This window comes from Oratosquilla oratoria, chromosome 37, assembly GCF_046742065.1.
Source record: "Oratosquilla oratoria isolate Oo_2021 chromosome 37, ASM4674206v1, whole genome shotgun sequence".
Taxonomy (NCBI): Eukaryota; Metazoa; Arthropoda; class Malacostraca; order Stomatopoda; family Squillidae; genus Oratosquilla; species Oratosquilla oratoria.
The window spans coordinates 42,272,927-42,282,926 of record NC_134813.1 but is presented as its reverse complement, the minus strand read 5'-3'; positions in this window follow the sequence as shown (position 1 = coordinate 42,282,926).

Sequence of the window (10,000 nt, the reverse complement as noted above, 5' to 3'; positions counted from 1 at the left end):
TATTATTATTATTATTATTATTATTATTATTATCATTATTATCATTATTATTATTATTATTATTATTATTATTATTATTATTATTATTATTATTATTATTATCATTATTATTATTATTATTATTATTATTATTATTATTATTGTTATTATCATTATTATTATTATTATCAATATTATCATCATTATCATTATTATCAAGAAGTATTTCTCGTATTTCTCATACCGACTCGGTGGCACAGTTGGTAGAGCGCTGAACTGGGAAGCAGAAGTGCTCCCAGAGCCAGTTCGAATCCTGCCCAGGGCCGAAATTATTTCGGTATCGCTGTGCCTCGGGTCGTTACTCTGACTCTCGTGGGCGGGGAATTGGGTGTGTGTGTGTGTGCAAGGTCATAGCATTACCCATAGATCGGACCTACGAGCTCTGAGCTCTCTTCCAGGAGGGAAATAGCCGTCGATCACGAGTCCAACACGTGATCCAAAGACCAAGTGAATATACTGTATGTGTACTAAATATTTCCATACCAGTAACCTAAGTACATTTCATAAAAATATGCTAAGTTGTACCTAATTTTTTGACAAAAAGAAATCTAGCCCATTACGGCGTGGGAGTACCTGCATGCTGAATAAAATCGTCTGGCGTTAAAAGAAATTGTCTAAATATATTGAAATCGACACTACTTGCTATGAAGGGCTTTAAGTATACATTTTCCTGATTAAACATTCCCATCCAAATAAGTGTTTTTAAAAACTATTGTTTTATATATGTAAAATGTTATAAAAGTAACAGATTGAAAAAAGGGTATTGTAGTATGCATTATATTTAGTAAGTGTTTTGGCCAGTAATCTTTCTTTTTTAGTTTTCTTTACCGCTGTTTTTTTTCCATAAAACATATAGATAAATTTTCAAAATAGAAATCTATGGGCTATTTAGCTTTAGATCGTATTGTGTCATATCTTTTCGTGTTTGTTCATTGTTCAATTATGAAAAAAATCCACAATGCAATAGAAGAGATATAGTTACGGATATAGCTAACGATAGTGAGTAATTTTTTTTATACAAACTCCAAGTTTATATTTTACACAAGTTAGCATAACCCAAATTGATTAATCTAATTTGATATAAAATTGCCTAACCTAAACGTGGTTAATTAATTCGATTTAGCCAACAAGCATCAATATTATTTTGAAATGTACTTTGCCTGCGAACATTTCTTTCTTTGTTATGATATAGACGCATCTGGGAAAGAAATACACATACTCGTTCCTATGACGTCATAACGTCGCTGATGCATCAAATGTCCTTATTATTTATTTTGTTTATATTAACTATTAATCAAGTGAATAAATCTATATGACTATTATCTTTACCTATGAATTTGATATAAGATCAGGCATATTTCATGAGATACTTGTTTTGATATAAATGAACAGCCGTTAGAATGATATTCCCTGGGGTAGCATCAAACCAAGTGTTTGTTAATCTGTCTGCACGACTTCTTCTTCCGTGGATTTAGGATTTGAGGAAAAACACGAACCTATGATAAAGCCACGCTTCGAGGTATCTGTCTCATTATCAAACTAAAGATTTACACAACTTGTTCGAATCATAAACACATGTATTATTCAGTGAGAATTAAGTATTCGCGATCCTATGTGTGTGTTATGTGTTTGTGTGAGTGCAGCACACGCAAACACACATGTATATACATATACATATATATATATATATATATATATATATATATATATATATATACATATACACACACATACTTATATGGGTCTTTTCCATTTTACAGCATGCGGAATTATTAGGTTCGGTTTGGTTAGGTTAGGTTAGGTTAGGTCAAGTTAGGTTAGATTAGGTTAGGTCAATCTAGGTTAGTTTAGTTTAGGTTAGGTTAGGTTGGGTCAGGTCAGGTCAGGTTAGGTTAGATTAGGTTAGGTCAATTTACGTTAGGTTTCAGATTAATATTAATTTTTTACCTCTCTTAAGTTGTTGAAATCAACTGCATGCCGTAAAATGGAAAAAATCCATAATGTGTGTGTGTGTGTGTGTGTGTGTGTGTGTGTGTGTGTGTGTGTGTGTGTGTGTGTGTGCGCGCGCACGCTTGCAGGTGTGTGTATGTGTGTGTGTGTGTGTATACAAGGTGGGGCAGAGAGGACGGATGTCATTAATTATCACTCAGCCCCTGGGGAAGGATCATATATCAGACAGGTACCATTTGATCCATTGACCCTTAGGATTTTTTTTCTTAATGAAGCCATGACACTGTGAACGACAGAACATTGCGTGTGTACCTCCGACATTTAAATGAAGAATAACGAGTCTCTCACAGCAGTTCAGCGTGAGTCCCTGTTCCACTTCAGCGTTCACCGAAACAAGGCTGTCCCAACCCGTAACACAAAGTTACGTTGGGTGAATACACTTCGTACATAAAGTACACTAAGTGTTCAGTCACACCAAGCTTCCGACCTGGTTCCGACCACGGGCGACCAAGTGGTCGCTGGCCAGCTGCAGGTAGTCTTTGGAAGTCGCCGGAAGTCGGTAATAAGATAGATAAATAGATAGATCGATCGATAGACAGATGTATTACAACACACACTGAATAGTCCCCAGTGCATATATTTTTCATCTTATTAACCATATTAACTTTTTCCATTTCAATTCCTTGCATAGGTTTTGTGTCGTCGACTTTCGGTCGAAGGTGGTGGGAAACAGGTCGTAAGGTTGGTGTGACGGGGGCTTAATGAAAACGAGATTGATGTGGTCCTCGCGAACGATAAAGACCCCTGGAAATGTTGAGACATTGTGACAGGTTTGAGGAAGGAGGAAGAGAAAGACACGGGTCTATGGCCGAGTTTATTCCTGACCGGTTTCGGTTACAGCTTCTTCAGAGGAAGCAGTAAGCAAAACCGGTCCGGAATAAACTCGGCCCTTGACCCGTGTCTTTCTCTCCCTCTTTCCTCAAACCCCGGGAAATGTGGAACGTGTCAGACTGGCTTTGGAGGCGTTCCACTGAACTTGGCATTAGTACTCGATAGGTAAGGCGTATTTTGCACGAAGAAGGCCTGCCTTTTTACCCCAACAAGCTGGTCATTGGGTAACGACTGGAACGAAGAGACTAGACACAGCGGCTGAACTTCGCACGTCAGATGGAAGCAATTTTTTATGAGGAATGACAACCTTATTTTATTAGTGAGTGGCGAAGCCCGTTTTCATTTTAATTGCATGGTGAATAAACAGAACTGTCGTTATTAGGCTCTTGGTAACCCGAGAGAACTGCGCGAAAGACCAGTGCACAGCCAAAATATGACGGTCTGGTGTGCTGTTGGAAAACCTCCCGCCATTAGTCCTCACTTTTCTTAAGACAATAAAGGAGAAGCTGTTACTGTGACCTCCGAGTATTACATTGAGATGATAAACAACTTTCTTTTTGTACAGGAATTAGGACGAAAACATACGCCTATCCGATGTGTGTGGTTTCAGCAGGATGCGGAGACAACCAGAGCATCAAAGGCCGTTCTATAACCACTCTTTGGTGACAGCCTAAGTTTCAGGTTTGCTGACACTCCTTAGCCCCCTCGGCCCTCTGATTTGTCCATGTGTGATTATTTCTTGTGGGGGACACCTCAAGGCACGTGTGTTTTCGCATGGGTCCCGTACACTAGACTATTTGAAGGAAGCTATTTGCATTGAAGTCGCCCAAATCAACAGAGCAACGCTGGAGAGAGTGCAAGTTTACTTCTAAGAACGCCTTCAGAAATACATCAAAGAAAACGGACACCACATGATGGGTGCTATTTTTCACACTTAATTAAGTCATGTCATTTCAGTACGAACACATTGATGTCAGTATTTTTTTTTGCACCTAGAATTTATGATTATGTGAATTTTCCAAAAACGTCTGTCCTTTCTGCCCCCCTGTATTTTATATATAATATGTATATACATTATATATGTATAATGTAATATACTACAACGATATGATATGATGATGTAAAGTATAAACGCGAAAAAATACACACACAGGATAGGACCCCACAAACAGTCTCCCGTTGGAAAAATCACTATGTGTGTGTGTGTGTGTGTGTGTGTGTGTGTGTGTGTGTGTGTGTGTGTGTGTGTGTGTGTGTGCGTGCATGTGATTCACCATATTATTGGATCACGTGCTGTGCTCGTGATTACCAGCTATTACCATCACGGATGAGAGTTCAGGGCTTCTATATGGTTCGATCTATGTTTAATGCTGTGACCTTACACAGACAGGCACACAGACACACACACAGACACACACACACACACACACACACACACACACACACACACACACACACACACACACACACACACACACACACACACACACACACACACACACACACACACACACACACACATACAGACAGAAACACACACTCACAAACAAACAGACACACACACACAAACAAACAAACACACATACGCAAACACACACACACAAACAAACACACAAACCTACACACACACGCGCGCGCGCACGCTTGTTGCTCACCAGAGTCGTGGCACCGGCTCGCAGTGCATCAATACTTAAATTATCAGCTCTGGGCGAAGCTCGTGTTCGGATCACTGCATTAGCAGTCGATCGTAATCAACATAGTATCGAGCGATGTATGCACGTGTGTGTGTGTGTGTGTGTGTGTGTGTGTGTGTGTGTGTGTGTGTGTGTATGTGTACACGTGGATATGTGTGCATTCATCAGACGCTTGACTTCATAAAGAGGGTAGTCAGAGTCACAATGAATCTAATATAAATCATATTAGTGTTATTTCTTGACAAAATACCCTGGTGACCTCACATTAGACGGACGTTCCTGTTGAGCGGGCAAGGAGGAAGAGAGGAGATAGGCGTGGGTGGAAAATGGTTGTGTATGGGTGATATTTTGACGAATCCCGAAAGGATTTCTTCTCGTTTTTTCTATTTTCGCACGAAGGAACGAGGAACAAGGGTCGCCATGTAAAGGAAGCGGAGGGCTCTGATGTGGATGTGCTGTGCCTTCTTGCATTGCTTCTGACCTGGACAGCGGACAAAGAGTTAAGATAAAAGAGAAATGAGCAGGCGTTGGTTCATGCCTTGGGTGGCTACCTACTTAATTAGGGGGAAGAAGGTTATTGGTATATAGATAGTATTTAGATAAACCTTACCTCATTTTCCTTGATTTATTTATTTTTTTGTCTTTCAATGGGGCGTGACCACCAAAAAGAGAGAGAAAAAGAAAATAATGAAAATAGAATTTATTTACATTACTTTTCCGCCCGGGATACTTTTATACCGAAGATCGATTCTTTGGCAGTGCATTCCTGGAAAAGAAAGAAAAAAAAAAAAAAGAACATCACGATTGGTGGAACATTGACATTCGCGACATTACTGAAGGTCGGTTCTGGCTAGCAAGGTTCTTGACAACGACGAAGGGGAGATACTCAAGGGAGACGCCGTCCGCTCCATGTCCTTCTCTCGCTGAAGGTGAGGATGCTGGAGCTCTGGAGCAAGCCGGTAGCTGCGGAGCACGCGGGAGATGGCGGACAAATGAAAACGAGAGGGAGGAGACATCACGTTGAGGAAAAGTTGCTGTGGACGGAAAGGAGAGTTGCAGGTGGGAGGGAAGAGGCAGGAAGATCAGAGGTGAGAGGTAATAGGGGGCAAAGAGAGATAGAGGCAGAAGGAGAGAGACAGAGGCAGAGAGAGACAGAGACAGAGGGAGAGAGACAGAGAGAGAGAGAGAGAGACAGACTGAGAGAAGGACTGATGAGGTTGAGACAACAGGAAGACAGTGATGTAGTGTGAATTGAGGTGGACGGGAATGCAAGTACGTATACACACACACACACACACACACACACACACACACACACACACACACACACACACACACACACACACACACACACACACACACACACACACACACACACACACACACACACACACACACACACACACACACACACACACACACACACACACACACACACACACACACACGCGACTTGACGGCGCAGTGGTTAGAGTTCCCGGGCGCCACTACGGCGGTCCGGGTTCGAATCCTGCCCAGGGATGGAATAATTTCAGTATCGCTGCGCTGTGAGTCGTTACTCCAACTCTCGTGGGGTAGGAGTTGGGTGTGTGTGTGTGTGTGCGTGTAAGGTCACAGCATTACCCACACATCGATCACATACGAGCTCTAAGCTCTCTTCCGGGAAGGAAATAGCTGTCGATCACGAGACCAAAACGTGATCCAAGACCATGGTGAATCACAAACACACGACGCAGGTCAAAACGTCCGATTGTTGATATTTCCTGGTTAATGTCCAAGTTGTCGAGTGAAAATATCTGATGATTGTGATCATTATGTCTGATTATTGTGGTCATAATGTCCGATTATTATACAAAGGATTTATAATGGAATAGTATGCCGGCAGGAGACCTTTTGGTCCATAACTAGATTGGATGTGGGAAAAAATAAACAAACAAATAAGAAAGTAGATAAATAAATAGAATGAATAAATAGATAATGATAAATGATAAACAATCAGAAAAATAACGATGATTTATAATAATACATAAATGCATAACAAAAGATAAACAGATGATAATAACAAAGTAGATAGAATAGAATATAGGAATGATAGGCAATACATCATATTTCTTAGGTGCTTATCTAGATGAATCTTAAAACTTCGAACTGAACTACATTGGACTGCCTCTGCAGGAAGTTTATTTCATTCATTTACTACACTGCTGGCGAAGTTGTTTCTATCCATATCCAAATTAAATCTATTTCTTGACAGTTGAAGACAATTATTTCATGTTAGATTTGCATTCAGTGTGAAAAATTCGTCACTTTTGATGTTGTCAATTCCCTTAAGAATCTTAAAGACCTGTATCAATTCATCTCTGAGTCTACGATTTTTTTTAGGGAAAATAGATTAATATATTTTAGTCAATTTTCGTATTATTTATTTTTGATACTCAGAATCAATTTTATGGCACGCCATTGTACTTTTTCCATTCTGTCAATGTCTTTAATGAGATTTGGTGATCATATTCCAAATGTGGACGAATTAACGATTTATATAGCTTGCTAGTGAAAGATGGACTTTTGAAATCAAAAGATCGCGTAATCAGTCCTAGAATCTTGTTTGCTTTGTTTGAGACGGAAATACACTGCTTAGATGATTTGAGATCATTACTGATAATTACGCCGAGATCCTTTTTACTATCCATTTTTGTTAAAAATTTCCAAATAACTTGTAATCGTGCTTATTTATTTTTACCTATGTGCATAACCTTACATTTAATTTGTTTAAATTTCATTAGCCACTTTTCGGACCATTGCTGTAGTTTATCTAAATCTTTTTGAATGTCTATTTGGTTTGAGTGATCATTTGCCATTCTGCACGGTTTTGTATCTTCGGCAAATTTGGAGACAATAGATACAAATCCATGGTTTATATAATTTATATATACTATGAATAGAAGTGGCCCAGGAACGGAACCCTGAGGAACTCCACTCGTAACATTTTTTCATCTAGAATTTTTGCCATTTAGAACAACTATTTACGATTGTTTAACCAATTACTTGTCAAGTTTAATAGGCTACCGCTTATTCCTTGTTAAGCTAATTTAGCAAGAAGTCTATCGTGCCGAACGGTATCAAAAGCTGTCTCAAAGTCCAGATATATCAAATATGTAATGTTTCTTTTGTCATAATTGGAGATCATTGTGTCGTAGAATTCCAGTAAGTTAGTCACGCAAGAACGTAGGTACTTAATGGGGGAAAAGTGTTGCGAGCCCATGATTTAGACAGAATGAAAGGTAAATTACACAATTATGAACTTTTGATATCCTTTGTTTTCCCTCCCTGAGGAAGAGAGATCCACACAAAAAAACCCACTAATTGGTCAACAAGAAACATATTCAAGTTTCGACCTGGTCAGTTCAGGCTCAACGCTTGTAAAGGGAAGAATTACTGCTCACCTTTACAATACATACGTGTACATGTGTACACGTATGTATATATGTAGGTAGGCCCCGTAGGGACGCGCACATACATATATACATAAGCTTTGACGGAGACCAAGAGGGAAGGTGAGATCGGGGTGAAAGGGCGACGTTCCCAATGGACTCAGCGTGGCTGTGACAATCAAGAGCGGGCCAGTGGCTAATGCCCGACTAATTCGCTGGACCTTCTGTCGCCAGCACCTTCCCCCAAAGGCACGGAAGGCCCCTGGACCTTAGGAAGGCAGACCACACAGCTTTACTGAAACCGGGTTGATTTCGTGTGTGTGTGTGTTTGTGTGTGTGTGTTTGTGTGTGTGTGTGTGTGTGTGTGTGTGTGTGTGTGTGTGTGTGTGTGTGTGTGTGTGTGTGTGTGTGTGTGTGTGTGTGTGTGTGTGTGTGTGTGTGTGTGTGTTTGTTTACCTAGTTGTATTATACGGGAAGGGAGCTATGCTCGTGGTGACCCGTCTTTGTATCTCTCAGCATCAAGTTTTTTTTTCTTAAAAGCATGAATAGTGTTTGCGCACACTGTGTCTTTGTCCAATTTGTTCCAAGTATCTATCACTTTGTATGGGAAGCTACTTTTTTCAGATCTCTTCTGTAATTGTATATTTTTTTTAGTTTCTTTTCGTGTCCTCTTGTTTTTCCATTGTTCCATTTCAATTAATCATTCTTATCTAAGATTTCCATTCCCTTCATAATTCTGTAGATAGTGTGTGTGTGTGTGAGAGAGAGAGAGAGAGATTCATCATGATTCTAGATCGCTTATACATATGCATGTACACACACACACACACACACACACACAAACACACACACACACACACACACACACACACACACACACACACACACACACACACACACACACACACACACACACACACACACACACACACACACACACACACACACACACACACACACACACACACACACACACACACACACACACACACACACACACATACACACACACACACACACACACACACACACACACACACACACACACACACACACACACACACACACACACACACACACACACACACACACACACACACACACACACACATATATATATACATACATATACATACATACATATACATATACATATACACATACATATACATATACATGTATATGAACATGTGGATGTACATATATGAATATGTGTACATACACACACACACACACACACACACACACACACACACACACACACACACACACACACACACACACACACACACACACACTCACACACACACACACACACACACACACACACACACACACACACACACACACACACACACACACACACACACACACACACACACACACACACACACACACACACACACACACACACACACACACACACACACACACACACACACACACACACACACACACACACGCTAGTTATTTGGAGAGTAAGATACATCATACAAACGTTATTTCTTTCCCATATATCAGAATTAGGTAAATGCAATTAGGTAAATGCACACACACGTGTATTTTTATAAAGGTATACTCACGCATCTACATATGTTGGAAAATTGGAGGGTAAGATTATTCCTATTTATTAGATGACTCTGTTGAACCAAGCAGTGTGCCCACGTAGAAACATTAGAGGCAGGTGACATTGCTTCTCGGGGGATTATGTCGACATTTTACACTTTTCTATCTTCTTCAGGTGCGTCATTTTCTCTCTGTCATGTTGATGGTTTCCCTTTTCACTTCTGTTGGGGAAATAACTCGTGAGAAATAGTAGAACTTAAGTCGTATGTTTTTTGCTGTAAAAATGCAACCATAAAGAAAAAAATCTTATAGTATTCACAAACATGTGGATAAGGAAGATATATCGAAGGAGTCTTTTGTGATTTTGTTCCTCCCAATTCACTGTCATACAGTTGAATTCTCTTCCCTAGGAAACGCTTTCTTCATCAT